This window comes from Panthera leo, chromosome E2, assembly GCF_018350215.1.
Source record: "Panthera leo isolate Ple1 chromosome E2, P.leo_Ple1_pat1.1, whole genome shotgun sequence".
Classification (NCBI taxonomy): Eukaryota; Metazoa; Chordata; class Mammalia; order Carnivora; family Felidae; genus Panthera; species Panthera leo.
In genome coordinates this window covers 35,525,634-35,551,796 of record NC_056693.1, presented here as the reverse complement: position 1 = coordinate 35,551,796, position 26,163 = coordinate 35,525,634, and the positions used below count along the sequence as shown (strand labels likewise).

Here is a 26,163-nt window from a genome sequence, read left to right as displayed (position 1 = left end):
GTGAACAAACATATTTAGTGGCTACAACAAAGATGGTAACAGGCTCACTCTATTCTGAGAAGACCACAGTGGGAGTAAAGGTAGTTCATTTAAAAGAGAAATTGAAACAGTAGGGTCCTTCCACCCAAGACAAGAGACAAGGATGTAGAGGTTTCTAAACCAGTTCCTACAAGGAATAGGAAAAGTAAATGGAAAGAGTTAGCACAGTGAGAGTTATCTATAAATGTTGAAATATTGTCTTGTATGACGTGAAATAAGTTTGTTCTGTGTGACTACATGGCTTAGAACTTAGACAATGAAGTATAATTTTGTTTAATATGAAGAAACACATTCCAAAAGAGTGGAATAAAAACAGATCAGGCTGCCTCAGGATGGAAGTAGTAAGTTCTCCATGACTAGAATACTTAGGTGTATATTTAGTAATCATTTGATGGATATATTAAGAAGGGAAGTCAAGATACTGTTTAAAAAAAAAAAGAGCTCTATTGTGTGACATTCCAACTGACCTCCAAATTTAATGTTTGTTTTCTTATTATACAATAGGTTTAATAGCAAGAAGATCCCTTCTTAAAGTTTGAAAGTATGCTTATTAGTTTGTTTCTTCAGAATGAATGCTGCCTGTATTTTCTTTGAGGGGCCAGGACAAAAGCTTGGTAGGAACATTACCAACTCATGTGCCACAAAGATTATTCTTCCAAAAAAAGAAGAAAGTGTCATTTAGAATGAACACAAATTATGGCTTAGAGAGAAGGAAGTCAATATCCAGGGAGACAGTGTCAATTCCAGGAGTGAGAACAGATAAGAAATGTGAGAACAAATAACAAGATCAGGAAACTGCGAGAAAGGATCAGAAAGCAATGGAGAGAATGGGACAAGGCAAGTGGGTCAGAAATAGCACAGTGAGCACTGACCAAGTGTTACCTTTCATGGCCCTTTAGGTCAGGCAAGGGTCTTAAAGGAACAGTAAGTGGCTCAAAAAAAGAGGAAACATGTTCATGGAGAACATAGGATAGTAGTATTTTTTATCTCAAGTGTTTACATAAAAGTGCAAAAGCAGATTTTAAGAATTTTGATACATTCTTGAATACAGAATGTATGACACAAGTTCAAAATGTTCAGAAAAAAAACACTTAAAGCTTTTAAGTGCCAAATCACTTATAGAAATAAAATTTTTAAAAAACCCTAGATGAGGAGAACACACCACAGTTCTTTTAACTCTTTTGTAGTATTTAACTCTTGAGCTCTCCATAAAAGAATCTGCTGCCGGAGGCTCTAGCTTGCATCCTTTGGTCAAACTGAACCCAGAGAATTGTCATGCGTTCATGACATAGAGGCATAGAGCATGCGTTGTGCAATGATACAGGCATGAGGTCAAATTCCAGCTTTGTTTTCACCATGTTACCTTGTGAAAATGGCATGACTTCCCAGGGCTGCAATTTTCTCGTTTGTCAATGGAGAGTTGTGCCGGGGGTTAAAGGAGAAAATACATCTGATGTATTTAGCACAGTTCTTAGAACATTCTAAGTTGCATTACAAGTGTAGGTCTGGTTAGGAGTCCTTTAAAGGTCTGGTGCATGCATCTACTTGTTAATTAAAAGCTCACTGGCTGTCAAAGCTTGGCCTGATCTATTCAGCCACTACCATTATAGAGGCTAGAGATTTTCAAAAAATCCAAGCAAAAGGTGAAGTCAATGATGGCATCCAAATAAGAAGGAATATGCCAGGTTAGAATGTGAACTTCTCATTCTGCTCTCTGAGGAGAAAAACCAAAGTGGTTTTTGTCGTAAACAGATCTCTGTATGTTGCAATTGTGTAGTGTGAAATGGTTGATGATGTTGTCCAAGGGTTAATTAGTATAAACAAAGAGCCCAGTAGAATTTGGGCCTCTCTGGACCAGGGAGGTTTCCTCTAAACCTGCTACCTACAACTGAATTAAATAGCAGCCAAAATTATTTAACTCGGATCATTTATTTTGATAAAATGTCTTGTAATTCAGCTTTCCGGGGTTAAGACAGTCACTTTACTTAATTTACAGCTCTTAACTTGACAGTCTACCAAAGATATTAGCAAGACTTGGCAGCTGACCAGGGAAAGCATGCACACGTTGGGTCAGTTTTCAAAAAATGTTTTCAAATTGCAATGACTCCAAGGTACACTTTGTGATGTATAAATGATTGCAATGGACTCATAAACAGGAAACTTGAGAGCAGAAAAAGAGAAAAGGTGGAATGAAATTAGAAAATTCTTGACCTTGCAAGGAAGGTTGCAGTGGGAAAGAGTAGGAGAAGTACAAGGGCCACTTCAGCAAGAGAAAGAAGTATATGGCCAACATCCCAGCCCCTGAACTCCATATGACCTATAAATTATGGGAATAACAGCAATGTAAATAAAATGTTTAAACACCTAATTCAATTTCTATGCAACAGATAAGATAGGAAGTTCCAAGAAGTAAAACGACTCACCACTTTCTTTTTTTTTTTTCAGAATTTATTTATTTATTTATTTCAATATATGAAGTTTATTGTCAAATTGGTTTCCATACAACATCCAGTGCTCATCCCAAAAGGTGCCCTCCTCAATACCCATCACCCACCCTCCCCTCCCCCATCAACCCTCAGTTTGTTCTCAGTTTTTAAGAGTCTCTTATGCTTTGGCTCTCTTCCACTCTAACCTCTTTTTTTTTTCTTCCCCTCCCCCATGGGTTTCTGTTAAGTTTCTTAGGATCCACATAAGAGTGAAACCATATGGTATCTGTCTTTCTCTGTATGGCTTATTTCACTTAGCATAACAACTCTCCAGCTCCATCCATGTTGCTACAAAGGGCCATATTTCATTCTTTCTCATTGCCACATAGTATTCCATTGTGTATATAAACCACAATTTCTTTATCCATTCATCAGTTGATGGACATTTAGGCTCTTTCCATCATTTGGCTATTGTTGAGAGTGCTGCTATAAACACTGGGGTACAAGTGCCCCTATGCATCAGCCCTCCTGTATCCCTTGGGTAAATTCCTAGCAGTGCTACTGCTGGGTCATAGGGTAGGTCTATTTTTACTTTTTTAAGGAACCTCCACACTGTTTTCCAGAGTGGCTGCACCAATTTGCATTCCCACCAACAGTGCAAGAGGGTTCCCGTTTCTCCACATCCTCGCCAGCATCTATAGTCTCCTGATTTCTTCATTTTGGCCACTCTGACTGGCGTGAGGTGATATCTGAGTGTGGTTTTGATTTGTATTTCCCTGATGAGGAGCAACGATGAGCATCTTTTCATGTGCCTGTTGGCCATCTGGATGTCTTCTTTAGAGAAGTGTCTATTCATGTTTTCTGCCCATTTCTTCACTGGATTATTTGTTTTTCGGGTGTGGAGTTTGGTGAGCTCTTTATAGATTTTGGATACTAGCCCTTTGTCTGATATGTCATTTGCAAATATCTTTTCCCATTCCGTTGGTTGCCTTTTAGTTTTGTTGGTTGTTTCCTTTGCTGTGAAGAAGCTTTTTATCTTCATAAGGTCCCAGTAGTTCATTTTTCCTTGTAATTCCCTTGCCTTTGGGGATGTGTCAAGTAAGAAATTGCTACGGCTGAGGTCAGAGAGGTCTTTTCCTGCTTTCTCCTCTAGGGTTTTGATGGTTTCCTGTCTCACATTCAGGTCCTTTATCCATTTTGAGTTTATTTTTGTGAATGGTGTGAGAAAGTGGTCTAGTTTCAACCTTCTGCATGTTGCTGTCCAGTTCTCCCAGCACCATTTGTTAAAGAGACTGTCTTTTTTCCATTGGATGTTCTTTCCTGCTTCGTCAAAGATTAGTTGGCCATACGTTTGTGGATCTAGTTCTGGGGTTTCTATTCTATTCCATTGGTCTATGTGTCTGTTTTTGTGCCAATACCATGCTGTCTTGATGATGACAGCTTTGTAGTAGAGGCTAAAGTCTGGGATTGTGATGCCTCCTGCTTTGGTCTTCTTCTTCAAAATTACTTTGGCTATTCGGGGCCTTTTGTGGTTCCATATGAATTTTAGGATTGCTTGTTCTAGTTTCGAGAAGAATGCTGGTGCAATTTTGATTGGGATTGCATTCAATGTGTAGGTAGCTTTGGGTAGTATTGACATTTTGACAATATTTATTCTTCCAATCCATGAGCACGGAATGTTTTTCCATTTCTTTATACCTTCTTCAATTTCCTTCATAAGCTTTCTATAGTTTTCAGCATACAGATCTTTTACATCTTTGGTTAGATTTATTCCTAGGTATTTTATGCTTCTTGGTGCAATTGTGAATGGGATCAGTTTCTTTATTTGTTTTTCTGTGGCTTCATTATGAGTGTATAAGAATGCAACTGATTTCTGTACATTGATTTTGTATCCTGCGACTTTGCTGAATTCATGTATCAGTTCTAGCAGACTTCTGGTGTAGTCTATCGGATTTTCCATGTGTAATATCATGTCATCTGCAAAAAGTGAAAGCTTGACTTCATCTTTGCCAATTTGGATGCTTTTGATTTCCTTTTGTAGTCTGATTGCTGATGCTAGAACTTCCAACACTATGTTAAACAACAGCGGGACTCACCACTTTCTAAAGGGTACATCAATCTTCTGACAGAACCAGAGACAGAACTATGGTTTCCTCACTTCTATGCTGTTTCCATGTTACATTTTTTTTTTTAATTTTAACCTTTATTTATTTTTGAGAAAGAGAGCATGAATAGGGGAGGGGCAGAGAGAAACAGAGACACAGAACCTGAAACAGGCTCCAAGCTGTCAGCACAGAGCCCAACAAGGGGCTCAAACCCATGGGCCGCAAAATCATGACCTGAGCTAAAGTTGGTCGCTTAACCGACTAAGCCACCCAGGTACCCCTCTGTGTTACATTTTTGAAGCGACACTACATCGTGAAGCCCATACCTTAGACATGCACCTTCAGAAAAAAATATAGTATAGACACATAAAAGCAATAGGATGTAGAGCCCCTGGTTAAAGCATTAACACTAGCAACAAAACAGCTAAGATCTGATTCCTTTTTTAGCATAGCTAGCTGTATGGCCTTGAGTGATTTACTTATCTTTCCTGAATGCTGTTTTGGTTTTGGTTTTTCATTATTTCTAAAAGATTTATGAATTAGCTGGCAGAAAGTCAGTGACATATAAATATACCAATATCACCCAATTATTGTTGTAATAATATTAAATTAAAGGACTTAGCATAGTCCCTGGCACATAGGGGATATTTTGTAAAAGGTCTTATTATAAAGGTCAGAGTTTTGAATATATCTTTCTAATCAGACTGTTAGATCTGACAGAATGACAGACCCACTTTATTCTAAGATGAACACTGAAAACCTTAACTAGACAAAAAGGTAAAAATCTGATTATGTTCACTGACTAACTATAAAGGGCATTACAAATACAATATATTCATTTTCATACATAGATGAGGTGCTAAAGCTGACTGAACCAAATGTTCCATGTTAGGTGAAAATTTGCTTTGGTTTTTTTAAAGTATATAAAAGCAAAGATTTGAGAAACCATCTGAGGAAACTGCAGGCAAGTGCAGGAGTAGATCATGACCTGTTGGCAGAGATCTTAGTTATGCTTGCTGATGACCATGCAGAAAATTTAAGGTCAGGAATCTTCCAGACTCCTTCTGAGATTCATAGCTAAACTGCTTTTTTTTTTATGTCAAATAAGACAATAGGAGTTAAAAGTTCAAGTGAAAAGAACCTCTGTCAATCAATACACTCTTGGAGGCAGTAGTTATTAAGTCCAACCATTGTAATTTTAGCCCATCTGGACCCTAAATCAGAATCCAGGGCATGCCAGAAAAGCACAGGTCTCTGTGATTGTTGGTGATTTTCTTCCTTTGGTAGAAACTTGCAAGAACAAAAGGAAGTGGAGGCAAAATGCTTCCATTTTTTTAGTTCTATTTCTGTTGCTCATTTGGAGAAAGATCCTGAAGGAGCTCCATCAATGTATTCTCCAGAGCTGAGCTATGGAACAACCATGGGTGGAGCTAAACTACAAAAGCTTACACCCTGGATAGAAGTTTCGAGAAATTGCTCTCACTAGATGCCGAATTTTCTCATTTTATTATTTGGAGATGAAAAGAGAAGAAAAAGATGTATACAACCTTTAATAGTTTTAATAGTCTGTATTTTCAGGAATCAAGATAAGTATAGAGGCAGGGGGCAACAAATTTGCCAATGGCTCTGTTTTGAATGACATTACAGAACGGCTTCCGAGTCCCCTCAACCTTGTGTCTGTCCCAACCACCAAGGACAAACATCCAGTCTCTAAACCTCTCATTTGTATCCCCCTAACTTAACCTCTCATAGCACTCTTTCTGAATGGCTAGTGACAAAATTAAAAACAAAAATAAAAAGCCTGATCTCTTGTTCTCTAGAAACTTGCTATTTAAAGTGGGGTTCTTGAAATTCCTTGATAGCTTGCTACAAATACAAATTCTCAGGCCCCACTGCAGATGCAGTGAATCAGAATCTGAATGTAACAAGATCCCCAGGTGATCCTATGCACATGAAATACTGAATAGCCCTATTCTAGGTATTTCCATCATAAAAAAAAAAAAAAAAAAAAAAAAAAACACAACAAAGTCTTCCGCCTGTTCCTCTATTATGTCCAAACAGAACATTGGCAGCCAAAATTGCAAAATGATTATTTGCTAATCGTTCAGGCATTAGATAAGCCCAGCAAGCAATTCTAATTCAAATGCATCCAAAATGACCCTGCTCAACAGTAAGAGCACAATTTGTGAATTTACACCTGGCTCACATAAACCATAACTATTAATCATTTGTGGGTCTCTCCACTTAGGAGAGACCCACAAATGAGAGGCTGTGCATTGGTGATGATAATGGTTTCATGGTCTGTTAACATCCATATTCTGAATTCTAGACTGACCTTACAATAACAAGCCTATTTTTCCTGTACTCAAGCTTGTGCCAGCAACCTTCATTCTTCCTAACACTAGCATTTCACTTCTTAACACATCTGTCTTATGTTACACAGAACATGTCTAGGATTTGCCCATGAGCTTCAACCATGAATATATTGTAAGTATGTTTGAGAGAAAGGTACTCTGGAAAAAATTCCAACGCTTATCAAATAGAAAAGTCATTACTCAAACATTCCTACATTCATTTCTTGAATGGTAAACATTTCTCTTTTTTTTTTCTTTCCAGCTTTATTTGAATAATAAATACTTCTTGAATGGTTTTTATGTGCCATCCTGGTAACAAGACACATGCAAGCTTACAAATTAACCTTGGGAGGATAGGAAAAATTAACAGATCATTATGATGCTCAGTTATATGCACTAACTAGGGAAAGTTTAGTGTGATGTAAGTACAGAAAAGACTCCCTAATAAAATCCTCAGAGATCAGAGCATATTACCTAAAGAACATGACAGACATTTAGGTCAATGTGGACAAACAGCAACTATTAACATAAAAGAGGAAAGGAACGAATGTACCAGATTTGGGGTGGAGGGGTGGACTCAGAATGTACAAAGTACTTAAGGGGAGAGGGAACATAAAACAAGTGGGGAGCTAAGCAGAATAATCCACTATATCTACAGTACAGGATGGGTCACTGACAGGGGCACAAAGGATGAGATCAGAGGGGTAAGCAGGAGACACATCATGAAGAACTTCACAAGACATGTTGATGACTTTGGACACCGAATGCACCAGGAGCTGGAGACTAAGACTAACTTATTGGATTCCTGGGGTTGCAGTCTGGAGAAGAGATTGGAATAGGACATGTTCAGAGGTCAGTGCGGTGGGGGGGGGGGGGGGGGAGCGGGGGGGGGGAGTCTCGGACATCTGTGTGTAGTACTGTTGCTTAAGGCTCAAGAGCCAGATCAGTAATAAGAAAATGAAGTAGAGATTCTGAAGTCCAGAGGGATTGGATTAGTGCATCCCCCGAAAGAATTAGGTAAAGCCAGAAAGCAAAGGGAGCAAGAACAATGACGATGGTGAGGAAAAGGAGGTAGAAGCTGGTGAAACAAGGCAATACAGGGTCCAGGACTATGAACACCGAACAGGTACAAGCTGTTTTCTCAGGGCACTATGTACCCCTCCATGGAACAGCAGACCTTTAAAGGGGACAAACAGGGATGAAGAGGACACTCATTTAGTTTTTTTTAATACCACTTGTCACGCTTAGCAAAAAAATAATTTGAAGCATTTAGGAAAGTATACAGACAAAAACACACCAAATATTTTGTATGCAGTACCAAAGTTGATCAAAATATCAACTTTCAACATTAATAGATGAAATAATTAATGAATTATCCTATAATGAGTACTCACTTCAGTGGCACGTAGACTGAATAAGCCTAACGTGGAAAACACAAGCAAGTGTAAAATATTGAGTAGCTAGGGCTAACGAAAGTTTTGGTTCCAATTATCTAAATATCTGAACCTTGCATCTTAATTTGAGAGTGGAAAATGATGAAGTCCACACAAATTAAGCACATGAACATATGTAAGCTCTTAAGGTATACTTTACTTTCTACAATAAAAATGTTTCTGAATTGAATTTGGGACTATTAACCAAATGTTAAATGCATTTTATTGGTGTGTAAGTCTTCTGTCACACCAATTAACCCTTTGGTATTATAAATACTCTTCATTCACACCCTCCCATGCAGATTGATCAGACCAACCTAAATAGTGTGCTTGTGTGTGTGTGTGTGTGTGTGTGTGTGTGTGTGTGTGTTGTTCATTCTCTTAGCACCAAGAACAACTGTCTTGGAAGGGTTCTTATGATTCTTGGGAGGTAAATAACTTCCAAATTGAACATTCTGTAACTCTCAACTAGTCCCTATCTCCTTTGGTGACATAATGAAGACTTAATTTTTGTTCTATCGCCTTAACATTTTGTAAATTATTTCAGTAAGTTTTAAGAGTTAAATCTCACCCATTGTGGCTTGGCACCACATAGACAAAAACAACACATTTGAAGTGTTTAACTGAGGAAACCACCATGAATTTGGATAATATTTCAAATATTTCCTCAGGTGCTTTATTTTTCTTTCCAAAGCTAAAGTAGGAGGCAAACATCATGTCTGTACTGGGTTGAACAGTGTCCCCTCAAAATTTATGTTCACCAAGAACCTCAGAATCTGGCCTTATTTGGAAATAGGGTCTTTGAAGAGATAATCTGTCAAGTTAAGGTGAGGTCATGCTGTATTAGGGTAACCCCTAGTCCAATGACTGATGTAAGAGAAATTTGGACACAAACACAGAGAGAGGAGAATGCTGTGTGAATTCACGCAGAGAGAACATCATATAACAATGGGGGCAAAGTTTGCAGTAATGCATCTACAAACCAAGGAATGCCAAGGTTGCTGGCAACCACTAGAAACTAAGAAGAGATAAGGAAGCAAGCTCTCTAACGTCTTCAGAGACAGAAATGGTCCCAACAACACCTTCATTTCAGACTTCTAACCTCCAGAACTAGAATAAGACATACAAAATTTCTGTTGTTTTAAGCCATTCATTTTGAAGTAATTTGCTACAAAGACAGTAGGAAACAAAATTTATTTTTACCACCGTATTGAATCAGTTAAATACGGTGCAACCGTATGAATCAGTTAAATCAGTGCAACATTCTGGATGTACCCACTGTCCTGACTTGGAAAACAAACCCTTGAGAGTCTGTTGGATGAAACTACAGTGGAGAAGAGAACCCTAGTCACAGTTTTAAATCCATCCAAATGAAATTTTGGCTCAATGTGCATTGTCTCACTTCCTCCACCCTTAAACAACAACAAAATGATGCTCTTAATTGGAATCTCTGGAAAGTTATAGGTTGTCCCAAAAGAGTGGCTCATTCAAAAACCTGAAGAGGTGAGGTTGGAAATACAAAAGGGATCTTCTTGAGTCCCCATCACAAGAGATTTGTATTAACTTTCTATGGTTGCCATAACAAATTACCACAAATTTGGTGGCTTAAAACAACACCTCTTTATTATATGGTGGTTCTGTAGATCTGAAATCTGGTGGGCTCAGGAGGGTGCTCTGCTTAAAGTCTCAGGAGACCAGAATGAAGGTGTCAGCAGGGCTGTGTTCCCTTCTGGAGGCGCTAGGGGAGAATTTGTTTCCAAGTTCATCAGTTGTTGGCCGAATCCAGTTCCATTCAGTTGTAGATCTCAGGTGCTGTTTTCGCAATGGCTGTCAACCAGAGACCACCCTTAGTTCCTAGAGGCCTTTCTCCAGCTCTTGCACATGGCTCCCTACATGTCAGAACCAGCAAAGTTAAGACAAATCCTTTTCACAACTCTATCTCTTCTGCCCACTCTTCTTCCACGACATCTCTGACTGGCTCTTTTGCTTTCCTCTTCTATTTAATTTAAAGGGTTTGTGTGCTTACTCGATACTCCATGATAGTCTGTTTCAAGGTCAGCTGATTAGCAATCTTAATTCTACTTATAAAGCCCCTTCACAACAGGGCCACCTGGATGGCTCAGTCCATTAAGCATCCGACTTTGGCTCAGGTCATGATCTCACAGTTTGTGAGTTCAAGCCCCACGTCAGGCTCTGTGCTGACAGCTCAGAGCCTGGAGCCTTCTTCGGATTCTGTGCCTCCCTCTCTCTCTGCCCCTCCCCCAGTCATTCTCTCTTTCTCTCTCTCTCTTTCTCTCTCTCAATAATAAGTAAACATTAAAAAACATTTTTTACATAAAAAAAAGCCCCTTCACAACAGTACCTAGATTAACGTTTAATTGAATAACCAGAGGACAGGCCTCTTGGGGGATATGTTTAGAATTCTGCCTACCCCCATGTTTAAAATGACTCAATCAGACAGGCTTAATAGCCATGCCATGAGCCGATTTCTGGCATGATGAAAACTGTGCTATCTTGTGCTTGGTCAGGCTGGTAGGTCTGAATATCCTTGGAAATACTGGCCTCCAGCAGCATTAATGCTGATCACATGATACTCTGCCCCCAAGTTCCCTCCTAAACATCTCCAGGGCCCTATCTCAGTCCTTTTGCCACACTGGAGCTTCAAGTAATCTAACTACCAGCTATAAAAATGCAATAAACTAAGCAAAAGACCAAACAAAAAGGTGGGTGGGGGAGGTAATTTTCTGCAAACCTAATATGATATAGTCAGGCTGCATGCTTTCATTTCTGGATCATATGTGTGACTGATCTGGGTGTGAATTCTGGTTTCCTTTCTGATACATTGGGAACTCATGCTAATAGAAGGAGCCTGGGTGCCAAGAGAAGAAGAAAACCCAATTTGTGCACTCAGGTTTGTTATTACTTAACTGCAATTATGCTTTCAAGACAGTGTTACTTTAAGAACCGCCCATTTAATTTCTTAGACTTTGAAAACCTTCTGGTAGAGTAATTGCCTGACACAGAACACCTAGGAGGCAAATTGAAATAAAAAGCCTTTTACTGAGTGGCAAAAGAAAGTATTAAATGCTTGATTAGAAGTTCTATGTCACTAATAGTGAATGCAGAAGAAAAAAAAAAAAGGCCAGATGAATCCTCCTGTCTCACATCATGTCTTCTCTGTCATTACAGAACATACAGATTCTACATTGGACATCCCAATGTAGCTATGAAATTCTGTTTTCCTTACTGAAAACAAAGAAAGGTAATTGATTCATTTGTTCTGTTGAGTACTCTCTCACTGAAATCACTTCCTTAAAACATTACATTATAATGCTCCAGCTCTGTATCATGTCAACACCTTGCACCTGACATAACTGGGTTCTGTCACTTTACAGAATTAAGACCTTAGGTAACTCCCTGAGCCTCAGATTTCTCATGATAAGGAAATGAAAACACCCCTTTCTTGGATAGATAAGAAGTATAAAACACAGAAAATGATCTGGCACAGAGTAGATGCTCAAACATTGAATCTCTTTTCCCTCTCTCCTGTCTCCTTGTTTATGTTCTAGTTAATCTCTGGCTTGTGCTTGCAGGAGTATTGAAATAGATTATAAATCCTCTAAAAGAAAGAACTGTACCAATGGGATTCCATGAGAAGATTCTTTGATTGGCATTTATGAGATTCAAACCGAGGAGTGCAAAAGTGACCTTGATTAAGCCAATTGCCCTCTCTGCTGCAATTTCCACAGTATAAGAGATTCTTTAACCACGAAGACTGCCTAGCTCTAAAATGTCATGTTAACACCTATTTTTCACTTCTTTAAAGACCCTACTGAGCAGGAAGTAGACATTCAATTAATGCTTGCTGACTACTTGCCGAATGAATGTACTCAATATGATAGGCTTAGTGGCAATAGATGCTGGGTAGTATTGATACTAGATTCAAGGTAATTTATTCTTCATTTTAACCAAGTATTTCTAAGAGAATTTGGAAGCAAAACAAAATTTCCCCTTGGGGGTTAGAAGACAGTAAATTGTGGCTAATGGGCAATCTTCTCATAAAGTATATTTGGATACGGCCCAGTATCTCCAGCTTCTTTTTGCTCTTGGTGATGTTATTGATTTATTTTGCTCTTTGGAGTTGGATTGCTATTCATCATGGGGAATCACCCATATGAGCAAACATAGATAATTCCTAAAGGTTATGAAATCTTACAAAGTTCTCGTAGACCATGAATGCACATGAACTTCTGAGATGGTAACTAGCTCGCCTGGTGCATTTTCTTAGGGGTTACTTAGTTTTAATTTACGTAAAAATAAATGCTCATATTTTAAGTGCACATTTTGATGTGCTTTGACAACATATACATCTTCACAGGGACCACCCCAATCAGAATTACCCCCAAAGCTCCCAGTGCACCTCTCCATTCAACCATCCCCGGAGAGATAACTACTTCTCCAAGTTCTATCTTATTAGCTTAGTTTTATCTGCTCCAGAAACTCATATACAGAATACACAATAGGCAATGGTCATGTCTGACTTCTTTTCCTCAACAGAATGTTTTGAGAGTTATCTCTGGTGTTGGGTACATCAGAAGTTTGTTCCTTTTTATTGCTGACTAATATTCTATTGTGTGAAAACACCACAATTTGTATGTCCATTCATTTGCTGATGGACATTTAAGCTGTTTCCAGTTTTAGACTTTTATGAATAGAGCTGTGATGAAAAGCCATGCCCATTGTGGACATATTTTGCATTTCTCATTGGTGAATAAACAGAAATAAAATTGCTGGATTGTGGGGTAGATGTATGTCCCAATGCAATTTTATTCTTTTATTCATGAAGGTAAAGCTCACAAAACATTTTTCCTTCCTCTGTCCTCCATCCCATTATAGGAAATTTCATATTCATCTCCAAAAATAAGCAATGTGGATTTAGCATTTACTTGTGCCAGGAGCAGTGATAAGTTTGCTGCATGCATTATCTCATTTAATCTTAAGAGAACACTACAATTATCACCATTTACAAGGGCCCTAGGAGAAGGGCACTCGGGTAGTTCAGTCAATTGAGCGTCTGACTCACATAGATTTCTGCTCAGGTCATGATCCTGCGGTTGTAGGATTGAACCTGTGTCAGGCGTCATCCTGAGCATGAAGCCTGCTTAAGATTCTCTCTCTCCCTCTGCACACCCCCCCCCCCACTAACTCTCTGTCTCTGTCTCCCTCTCTAATAAAAAGAAAAAAACAAAAGTCCTAGGAGATTAATAAGGGAAGTCATTGTTAATCTTATATGAATTAGGATCCAATAGAAAATAACTCCAGAACCCGCATTCTAACCCATTTAGTATACCTCCTTTCACAAGGTTTTATATTCTCAGAAGGACAAACTACTGAGTCTTTGGGGCAAAACAGTGAGTGCCTTCCTTAGTGGAAATGTTTTATTTCCTGGAGCCTCCAAATGGAAGGCATCAATGAACCTGACTCATGAAGAGTTATTTACTCCCCCAACTATTATGGTTACCAAGTGAGAAAGTGTTAATAGCTTTCAGAAAGACACTCAATCCCTCTAACAAGAGTGAAACTTACTGTTAAATAATCCTGACTGTAAATCATCTATAATCAAGAACATCATCTCTGTGGGAAAGATTAGTACTAGTTCACAGTCTTTATATAGAGTATATCAAAATCACGTGGAGGACTTGTTGAAATACATATTTCTGGTTCCCACTACCAGAATTTCTAACTCAGTAAGTCTGGGCTGGAGTCTGAGATTCTGCATTTTTAACAAGCTCCCAAGTAATGTTGATACTGCTGGTGCTCAGACCACACTTTGTGTAGCACTGGGCCAAATTATCTCTATCATTGTAATAAATCTCTGGTGAGAAACTGAGTTTTAGTTGGAGAAAGTGACTAAGAAGGTTATCTAGCCAATTAACAGTAAGCCGGGAGCTACAAGGTAATCTTTGGAGTCTTGACTCTTTATCACTGGCACTCAAAATTGGCATTTCAAGGACCAGTTAAATTACATAGCTAAATGAGAATGATGTTGATTTGCCTCAACCTTTTTTTTTAATGTTTATTTATTTTTGAGACAGACTGAGACAGAGCACGAGTGGGGGAGGGGCAGAGAGACAGGGAGACACAGAATCCGAAACAGACTCCAGGCTCTGAGCTGTCAGTACAGAGCCCGATGCAGGGCTCAAACCAACGAACCATGAGATCATGACCCGAGCCAAAGTCCGACGCTCAACTGACTGAGCCACCCAGGCGCCCCTGCCTAAACATTTTGAGATGGATAGTTGATGATGATTATGATGATGACGACGATGATGATGATGATGATGACGACGATAATGATGATGATGATGATGATGATGATGATGATAGAGGAGGAGGAGGAGGAGGAGGAGTGAGGAGTAAGGTAGAGATAGAGATGATACAATCTCAGAATGCTTCATTTTTGAATGAAGGAAAAATCGTTTTGAGAAAAAAAATCACTACCTTGTGCTTACTTTATATTTTCACCACAAAAGAGGGAAACCTTCAAAGGGATTCAGTGTTCTATGGAGCCGCACATTATCATTCCTTTCTGAAACACTTTTTCAGTGGTCATATAGACTCAGCTTTACACAGACCCTTCATGGGATTTCCAGACTGTTTAATTTCTTTACCAAAGCAAAAGTTTGGCAAATTATTTGATTAATTTAACCTCATTCTTCTTTGTCATTAGAACAAATCTAAACGTCTCAACCGACAAACACCACTTTAGAAACACCCTGATCCTGATAAATGGTTTCCTTAAATGCCTTAAAAGTATTATTAGCATAGATGGTTGTTTGATTCTGAACTCCTGCTCTCCCAAGAGCCACAGGGGTGGGAACCATGATCCAGATTGGGAGGGAATTGTCATGCCCTCAGGCAGAGTTTGTGATTAGTATGCAGAACCAGTATTCATGACTGTGAATTTTTAAAGTCCTTTTCCTTTTTTTTCTTCTATTTTTCCATTTTCAGGTTCCCCAAGGAGAGCTCAATTATTCACTGTTACAAAAATGGCCATTGATTATCTTGAAAATCCAGGCAAGAAAGAAAATAACAATACTGACTGCTCAGCTGCTTAAATAGTCAGCTTTTTATTAATAGATATAATTGTTTTTCACACCTTACTAAATAACACGAAAAGCAAAAAAGAAACAGTATTATTGGTGATTTTTAATCAAGTTTCTGTAAGTCTCAGTCATAAAGTAATTATTCAAACAAATGAAGGAAGACAGCATAATCCATAATGCACTAAATATCTACTGAAGGAATAATGTCTCATTTTAAGATAAAGTGCATAAATGGTACACAATTCAAGTAAAGCATCTTTTTTATGTACTTTACCACTTCATGAAAAACAAATTACAAGTAATTCTATTTAATGAATGAGATGTTATGTACAAAATAATGCACCATTACTATTTCTAATATCTTTAGCATCATGATGGATTACAATTGTTAATATTAATAATATTATTATTAAATATAACTATAGCTCATTTTATAAAGCACTTTTTCGGTGCAAAGCATTTTTTGCAGCATTACTGAGGTTAATCCACACAACCCTAGTGTCAGATTCTCTTCATTTCTTTTTCTTTTTTTTTCTCTTTTCAAGAAACTGGAGTGAAAACAGTTTAAAGACCTAAGTGTCAATTAGCCAGTAACTAGAAGACCTGCCTAGGAATTAAATTCGTGTCTGACTCCCAAACCCATGTTTCTAGTCCCTCCCATACTACCACCAGCTGAGGTTCAAAGATAACACACTTGATTTGATTCAGTGCCCAATGAGAAGACAGAGGTGTTTCTCCATATGTTCTAGCTCAAAGTGGCATTTGGGAGAAGAGGTTTCCACTCAATGTTCCCCCACCTCAGTTTCTGGTTTTCCTTTTTTAGGCATCATCCCTTGATACCTGAGGCCCATTCTGAAATGTCTCACCAATGTTTCTACTTCTTCTTTTTTTTTTTTTAATTTTTTTTAACGTTTATTTATCTTTGAGAGAAAGAGAGCATGAGGCGGAGTGGGACAGAGAAAGAGGGAGACAGAATCGGAAGCAGACTCCAGGCTCTGAGCTTCAGCACACAGCCCGACGCAGGGCTCAAACCCACGAACCATGAGATCATGACCTGAGCCGAAGTCGGATGCTTAACCTACTGAGCCACCCAGGTGCCCCCAATGTTCCTACTACTATATCCTAATTCCTGTTCTCTAAGTTTACTAGTGGAGAAAAGCTGTAATACTGCCTTGCCTATAACTATTAAAGTACTATTAAATACCACTCAGCCTCTAGGTCTCTCAATAGTCTAGCAAGATAGAGTAGCCAGACAGCTAATCCAATTACCCCAGGTCAAGGAAGGGGATGCACTAAATGAAGGAAACCTGAGTTCTATGTTATGTAAACGTCTTCCTTAATATTCTTTTTTTCTTAATTTTTAAATTATTTTTTAAGCTTTTTTATTTATTTGTTTTGAGAGAGAAACAGCATGAGCAAGGGAGGGGCAGAGAGAGAGAGAGAATCCTGAGTAGGCTCCTCACTGTCAGCACAGAGCCCAATGTGGGGCTCAAACTCACAAAACCTTGAGATCATGACCTGTGCTGAAACCCAGAGTCAGACGCTTCACCAGCTAAGCCCCCCAGGCACCCCTCTTTCTTAATATTCCTAAAGTGGGTCCCTATTCCTTCACCTCTTCCCTTTCACAGTAAGTGTTTTAATTGTTTCATCCATATAGGTCATTCTGGTATCATGGAAGGAAGTCAGACCTGGGTTATTATGCTAGTTCTATGTTTGAACAATTTGACTACACCATTAACTTCTCTGAGCCTCAAATTTCATGTCTGCAAACTGCTACAAAGAGATGTTTGGAGGATTGAAAGGAGTATTATATATAAGAATCTGGTACATCAAAAATGCTCAAATACTTAACATTTGCTTACTTCCCCTCTCCTTCTGGGGATATAATAAAAAAAATTTGGCACATGCTTATTATCAATAATATCTCAAAAGTACAGTAAAGGAGAGAGAGAGACCTAGAGGCAAATCAGTATAAACATTATGTTAAATAGTCCAGCAACTCATCTGCCTGTTTCTTTCCTTTGTTCAGAAAGTATTTACCAGCTATGGACTGTGCTTCAGGCACACATCTAGTAATCCAGACATTCAAAGAGCTATAAGACAAGAGCTCCAGAAAGTGGAGGTAGTAAATGCAAGAGACAGAAATATCTGATAAATTCCAAGATTAGGAAAGAAATGAATACAGCTGCACTGTGGTGAACCTGGAGAGGGGTAGGAAATGGCATGGCAACCAGGCAAATGCTAGGCTATGGGAAGTTCTAATACAGTCCCTTCTTTGACACTGAACTTGTCATTCCCTTCGATCAAGAGAGCTTCACATTTTACAGAGCTACATGATATGAATTTTCCTTTACTTCTGGATTATCCTGTCCCTATTGGCTATTCATTACAGTGGGCTTTTTTTTTCCTATTGTTGCTATGGAGATTCTAAGTCCATATCATAAATGAAAAGTATGACCCATAGCATTTTAGACTTTTCAGGTGACCAAATCTGGCAGGACTGCATAATGGTTAAAAGCATCGCTTCTAGAGGAGAAGCAGACAAATTTAGGTCCTCAGCTGAGGCCTATGCTGGTTCTGAAACACAGAATAAGCCCTTCTCTTCTTAGTCCTATCTCCTCTTCTGCACATGGCAACCAATGGTTCTATGAATTAAATTCTGTTCCAGTACACTTGGCACAACAGCTGACACACAAGGACCCAATGCAGGATGGTCACGGATATTACCAATATATAGTATCACTTTTCAAAATAAGCATCACAGTTGACTATTGCTCTCAAAAACCAGAAGGTATAGTCTTTATTTTAAGGTAACTTTGTAACTGCCAACATGTTCATCTGTGGCTTCTCTAAACTAGGTAAAATTATGAGTGACTCAAATATGAGTGATATTTGAGCAGTGATAAGTTTCTATGTCTTCATAAAGTTTCATCTTCTGATGGCAGGTGTGACTCTGACGAGAGTTGTACAGTTATGTTTTGGCAGCATGACCTTGGGCTGGAATAGCTCTTGTGCATTCATTTATTCGTTCCTTAATTTACATAGTCATTAAGCACCTATTATGCACTGGACCCTATGTTATGTACTGGCTGTAACATGGAAAAGCCTAAGTCACACTCCTTATCCATAAGAGGCTCACAGTCTAGCAAGTTTAAGAAATAGCAAGTAAAAACTTCCATTAAACTGGCTATGATACAAAAACACACACACATAAACACAAAGCAGAAAAAAAGCATTTTAGAAGTAAAGATGGAGGTTATAACTTATACTGGGTTTTAGGAAAACCTTTCTGGAGGAAATCATACATGCACCAACTTTTAAAAGGTAATTATAAATTTGTAAGATAATGGAAGAAGAAAATTATATTCTAGGCAGTCACAGCTGGAGACCTAGTTAGTAGAAGAGTAGTGCTCAAAGTCACAATGGGTCATAGGGTAGGACTCAGAGGGAAAGACATGAGTATAGGACTCACACGGGGACATGAGAGAAGCAGGTTTAGGACTAAGAGATCAGACTTCCAGTGGTGGTAGTAGTTTCTGAACTCAAATCTGGGTGCAGTAACTGAGGAGCTTCACCTACTGCCCATATAAAAACCGATCAATCAGATAACTTCTGGAGAATTCAGCACTGGGGGATCATCCTAGCTCACACCATGCTTAATTCTCACGTTTTCTAAGGTTAGGGTTAGGGTTAGGGTTAGGGTTAGGGTTAGGGTTAGGGTTAGGGTTAAGGTTAAGGTTAAGGTAAGGTTTTGGAGGCTCCAGAGTTTGAAGGCAACCTCCTTTCCAATTAGTTCAAATGTAAAGCAGAACCATAACATTGGGAAGCCCCATTCTCTAAATCTTATCTCCCCTTTTCCTGCTGGGTTCCCAGTGAGTTTAACTTATAGAGGACATTTTGAAAGCTCATCATGCGTCACTCATCCTCTCTTCTCAATCACAGTGCATGACATTATGCCTCCTATTAAGTCCCTGGACGAGTACCAAGGTCAACCAAGATGTCTATGTCCTCAAGGAACACTTATTAAACATGCTTATGACTACATGCCAAGAGGCAACTGCTCTTCTCTTCTATCAAATCCTCTGTTCTCATTGGAGATTTTACAACACTTCTCTTAGATTTTCAGATTAAATTGTGCGTCTGGTAGGCTCTCTTATCACTCAGCATGTCTCCGAGACAATATTAGAAGCACCTTAAATTACACAGTTGCCCCCTCTACCTCTAAAATGAAGGAGACAAAATGGACCTCATTTTTCTAATCCCTACAAACTCACAGAAGCCTTCTTTCCTGAAGACTTGTATAATGCTGGTCTCTTAGTCATAGACCTGAACATATGGCTTGGTAATATCACAGAGAGAGAAAGAAAAGAATTAGCATGCAAATGGAGATGAGCCTTAGTATTTCTTTATTTATACCCCCATATCATTATAAACATGATGTGCCCTAGCCCACAGAACATACGTACAATAGTTCATCTTCAGGCAGTCCTTTTAGGGAACTTTTTAAAAAATAAGACAAGCCATTTTATTTTTATTGACAATAGAAGGAAACCCTAAATCATATTCTTAATTGATCCATGTGACTCTACCATCCATTAATGTATCTAATTCCATTTTCCAAAAATACAATTTCATTAGAAAAAAGAAAATACAGTTATACAGAATAAGTGGATGTCCCACTTCCTTCAACATATCTGATAATTTGATTCTTTTTCTAAGTTGCTTATATTAACTACCTGACCTATCTCATCAAATAATGTGGTAGACAGAATAATGACTTTCCAAAAATGTCCACATCCTAATATCTGGAACCTGGTGACTATAAAAGAACTGTGGAGATATAATTAAGGATCTTGAAGTGAGAAGATTATCTTAGATAATGTAAATGGGCCCAATATAATCCCAAGGGTCCTTATAAGAATGAGATGGGCGGCGGGGGGGGGGGGCAGGGAAAGAGTTGTTATTCAATGGGTATAGTTTCAGTGTTCCAAGATGAAACTGTTCTAGAGTCCTGATGCAAAGCAAATGTGCATAGAGTTAACACTACTGTAATATACTATTAAAAATGGTTAAGATGGTAAATTTTATGCTGTGTGTTTTTTTTTTTTTTTACAATAAAAAAGGGTAAGGAGGAGGCAAGAGAATTAACATCAGAGAAGGCAAGGTGACAACAGCTGAGGTTGGAGTGATGCAGGGCTACAAGCCAAGGAATATGGGCAGCCCCTCTAAACTTGGAAAGGGCAAGAAATGGATTCTTCCCTAGAGCCTCCAAAAGGAACATAGCCCTACTTACACCCTAATTTTATCCCTACAAGATTCATTTAGGACTTCTGACCTCCAGAATGTAAGATAACAAATTTGTGTTGTTTTAAGCTAAAAAGCAATTTGTTACAGCAGCCCTAGGAAATTAATACAGATAATGATAATTCCATTTGCCCATTATTTGACGCGACTTTTATACATTATACCCTTGTGTTCTTGTAACCTTCATCTGAGTTCAGCAAAATCTATGATTTCTTTTCTTCAGATAAGGAAATCTAGCTTTAGAGAGTTGAACAGATGTGTCCATGAGCAAACAATGAGTTAGGGCTGTACAGCAAATCTGAGTCTTATCCAGTCACCTCTTCGCCCTAGCACATTGTCTGTGATAACAGGTCCCATGTTCACCAATTCTTGTATCAAGACTTCCGTTTATTGCCTACTCTTTCAAGATATGAAATGATAGAAATGGACATCATGGTCCTACTATTCTATAAGTTCCCCTTTGTATACCTGTCATGATTTATAGGCTTTAAGGATATGCTCTCATAACCCTTGGTATGGACTGAATGTTTATGGCCTCAAAATTCATAGCCTAAAGCCCCAACTCCCAATATGATGGTATTAGGAGGTGGAGCCTTTGGGAAGTAATTAGATTTAGATGAGGGCATGATGGTGGGGCCCTCATGATGGGTTTAGCATCCTTAGAAGAAAAGAAGGTGACACCAGAGCTGCACTTTCTTTGGTTGGAGACAACATCCCCAGGGGATGCAGGTGTTCTTCACCGCATCACTTCCTCCTAAGTGGAGGAAGCCCAATTGATTGATCACCACACAACTAACTCTGGGGCAACACTTGAAATGACGCTTTCTAGGTAGAACCAACAGGACACTGGGTGTCCTTCACAATCCTTCACAATTTACTCTTCACAATCATCTGGTGATGCACATGCTCCAGGAATGCTGGAATGATTGATCAAGCAATCAAATGACTGATTTTACTATTTTCACTACATAAGACAAACTACTTTTTGAAGACATCAAAATCTTAGCTGCCTTTGTATATCTGTGGCCTGCCCATAAGTATTAGCCACATTTGTACATTTTAAATGTTACCTGCTTCAGCCTTTACAGTTAAGAGTTACAGGAATGCAGGGATGCTTTGCAATTAGATTTTTACATCAGAATGGATTTGATTTTTGACATCAATGAACAAACCCATTTGTCTATTCCTGCATTTCAGTACTAGAAATCCATCATAGTTATCTGCCAGCTGTTGGTTCACCCCAGTCATGGCTTCTTACTGAAAAATGCTTCCTAACCTCCAGCAAAGTCCTCACTACATTTGTAGTTTGCAGGTATCTAAAGAGCTTGCATTTTTAATGAATTCCTAATGTACTCAATCAAGCAAACAAGAAAATTATAACCATGGAACATTACATTTCAAACATTAATCATAATTACTTAATAATACCAAACAAGGAGATTTTATTACAAACTGAGACTTCTTATTTAACTTCAGAATCAGAATAATTGTCACATTTGCACATATTCTAAATGATACCACATATTTCCAAATGCCTACATTAAACAGTTTAGTCATAAAGAAATATTTTGTCAGCTAATTCAATTTAATTGCATGGCATAATCATTTCACCCGTTTCTCTAAAAACAGATATTTTAATAGGAGAACTGCAAGGAGGTTATAAAAATCTCACTTTCTCAATTGCCAGGAAAGGTCTCTGCTGAAAGTTACCAGACAATTACAGATTCAGGGGGGTTCTATAGTTCTTCAAGGTATTTGTTATATACCATTAGTCACCAGGTGAAGCCCTTCACTAATAGCAATACCCTTCAACAATAGCCCCAGAGAATTTAACACTGATTGATGGCAGGTCACCTGGAATTGGTTGGCAGAATTTCCAATTTTCTGTTGGGAAATTGCTTATTTCTCCAAGTCTATTCCCATTTTTACAAGTGGACAGAAGCTGAGATTATACATTATTATGTGTCTAAATATAAAATTGTGATGGATGGTGTCACACATTTAAAGAGAGTTAAGCATTTAATTTAAGATTTTAAAAGTTTAAAGAAGTTTAAAATGTATTTTTAATCTTTCTTGGGAATTCATGGGCTGATCCATATTGGGAGAAATATTGAGAGATTGCCTGAGGATTGCCACTTATATGGAGAATTATTTTCATAAAATTATCCTTTTAGATTCTCAAAGCTATAGCACCATAACTTTCTTTGTAAATGTATCTGAGAATCCCAGCTTATCAAAGGACTGAAGGGATAAATAGATTCTTTTCATGAGGGCACTACACTAAATGTGACAGAGAGGAGAGGAAAGTAAACAAAACTCAAAAGTCACATTAAAATCAGAAGACAAAGTATGCTATTTACATCAGATTGTTATTTCTTTGAAAACATATATGTTTTCTTTGAAAACATATCAATCTTATTTTTATTGTTATTTTTTAAGTAAACTCTACGCCCAGTGTGGAGTTCAAACTCACAACCCAGAGATCAAGAGTCCCATGCTCTACCAACTGAGTCAGCCAGGCACCCCTTAGGTGCCAATTTTATAAGTGTGTATTTAGGATGCTACAATATCATATACTACAGTAATATTACTCTGCAAGTATTTTTGCACACAGAAACGTTACCAAATTCTTGAATTTAATAACTGCCTACCTATATAAAGATCTTAGAGGTAGCAGGTAACAATCCAATGACAAATTTAAAATTTAGTCAATATGGATCACTCTGCAGAAACAAACTAGCAAAACCCTCAAAATCCTTAATGCTCAACATGATTGCTTAACCTACCTGGGGACTAAAAATGCCTTTATGACTTTAGATTTTTTTACACACAAAAAACTAACTATAAAAATATAGAGAGGCACAAAGAACAAATATAAAATATTACAAAAAATTCAAAGAATAAATGAAACTGAACTCTCTCCACTCAGAAATAATTACCATTAACATTTTTGTTTCTTTTTCATACACACACAAAAACACACAAATATGTATGTATATGGGGAGAGAAAGAGAATTATACTGAACAGTGAAAAGGCTTCTTTGCAAACTCTACCTTTTTTTACTATTATGAACAACCTATCACATTAAAAAAAAAGAAAACCATATATATTTATAAAAATGCCATTTTAAAGGCTGCACAGAATTTCATTATATGGTTATCCAATGCATTTGGTCAATAACCTACTGGTGGACATTTTGTTTGTTTTGCTTTTGTTATTTGTCCATTCAACAAATATTTATGGAATATGTGTTCATTGCTCAATAGTTACCTCGTCCCAGACTGGAAATGCAAGGCCTCTGTTCTCATAGAGTTTACATTGTGGAGACTGAAAGATAAACAAGAAAAACAACGCACACAAATAAATATGGCAGTTGGTGTTTAAGTCCTGCAATAAAACTATCATAATCATAATAAAGATAATCATAATCATAATCATAATAAAAATAAGAAGATAGAGAGTAGCAAGAAGCAGTGGATGCTCTCTAGCAGGTGACCCACAATCAAGGATCTGAATGGGGTGTATGGTGCTAGCCATGCGGAAATCTGAGTGACAAGCCTTTCAAATTCAGTTTAGGAAAGACAAAAGAGGGAGTGTGTTTGACTTGTTAGTATAACAACAATTGTTTAAAAAATTAAAAATAAACCTTAGCATCTAGCTCTTTACACATACATTTATATCCATGGAAGACATTCCTAGGACCATATTTGTGAGGTCAAAGTTATGCTCATTTTTTAAAAATCAGAATTCTCTCAATATCTTGTGAAAGGAATTTTTATGGAAATAGATTGAAAAACAGAAACCCTCCATGTTATACCTCATTACTTCTTGAGAATCTCTGCAGATTAGTGCACTCTCAAGCATCTGCTATGTATATTTCTGTCATTTACATGTACAACCAAGCCTATCATTTGACATTATTCAACAGTTGTTGGTGATAAATGTCAGCATGCTCTGATTGGCAGGACAGTTACTTTGCACACGTTCCCTACCAGACTATGAGCTCAGAAAGGATAAGACCCTGACTGCACCACTATACATGACAGCACTGCACATTCTAGAGATCCTATGACTGTGTGACTGATGTTGTATTACATTACCTTTTTTATATTAAATTTACTCCTGAAGCAGTAAGAATGGTGACCATATATAGTCTCTGTCTCCTCAGCATCCAACATAAATGCCTACCATGCAGTAGATACTCTACATGTACTTTGGATGAATGAGTAAATAAAAACATCTTCACCAGGGGTGCCTGGGTGGCTCAGTTGGTCAAGCATCTGACTCTTGATTTCAGAGCAAGTCATGATCTCATGGTCATGAGATTGAACCCCATATCAGGCTCCATGCTGGGTGTGGAGCCTGCTTGAGATTCTTTCTTTCCCTCTCCCTCTGCTGGTTCCCCTCAAATTAAAATATATATATACATCTTCACCAATATTATAACTGAGATAAGGACTCGCTAATAGCTAGAGTAATAATGATTTTTAAATGTTCAATAAGTCATCAAAATGGACCAACGATCTTTAGCCCCAGGAGTCTCTATGACTTCTACTTGTTCAGTGGTCACTCAAAGAATGGATATTGTCTTAAAGGTCTCTCATCTTAAAAATCATTTTAATCGTATGTACTAATACCACAGTTCCCAGCATTCTTTACAAAACAAGAAATATAAAATACTTCCCAGCAATTACAAATAATGTGTGTATATGTATTGAATGCCTACTATCGGCCGGGCATTAAATTAGGACCTAGAGATGGTGTGCTGACATGGTTCGTGTGCATGAGAGGAGACACGTGAGCACATAGTTCCAAGGATGTGATACTTTCCCTTCTAGTTTTAGAAAGACAGTCTTCCCAGAGAATACAAAAATACTAATTCAAAGGGATACATGTACCCCAATGTTTATAGCAACACTCTCAACAATAGCCAAATTATGGAAACAGCCCAAATGCCCATCGACTGATGAATGGATAAAGAAGGTGTGGAATATTACTGAGCCATCAAAAAGGAATTAAATCTTGCCATTTGCAACAAATGGAGGGAGCTAGAGAGTATTATGGTAATTGAAGTAAGTCAGATTATATGATTTCACTCATATGTGGAATTTAAGAAATAAAACAATCATAGGGGAAGAAAAGAAAGAGTAAACCAAGACACAGACTCTTAACTATAGAGAACTGATGATTACCAAAGGGAAGGTGGGTGGGGATATGGATGAGACAGGTGATGGCAAGTAAGTGGTGCTCTTGTGATGAGCACCAGGTGTTTTAAGTGTTGAGTCACTATTTTGTACACCTGAAACTACTATCACACTGTGTTTACTAACTGGAATTTAAATAAAAACTTAAAAAAAAAAAACACAGTCTTGTTGTTTGTTTGTTTTGCATTAAG

At 38.0% G+C, this 26,163-nt stretch overlaps 1 long non-coding RNA gene across 1 annotated transcript in view; it reads right to left on the bottom strand.

Moving 5' to 3' along the window:
* Nucleotides 1–26,163, bottom strand: part of LOC122208466 — a 215,472-nt gene that overhangs the window by 184,192 nt on the left and 5,117 nt on the right. Inside the window, exon 2 of the long non-coding RNA XR_006197241.1 lies at nt 24,039–24,095. This is a non-coding gene — a long non-coding RNA (uncharacterized LOC122208466). The remainder of the gene's footprint in view (nt 1–24,038; nt 24,096–26,163) is intronic.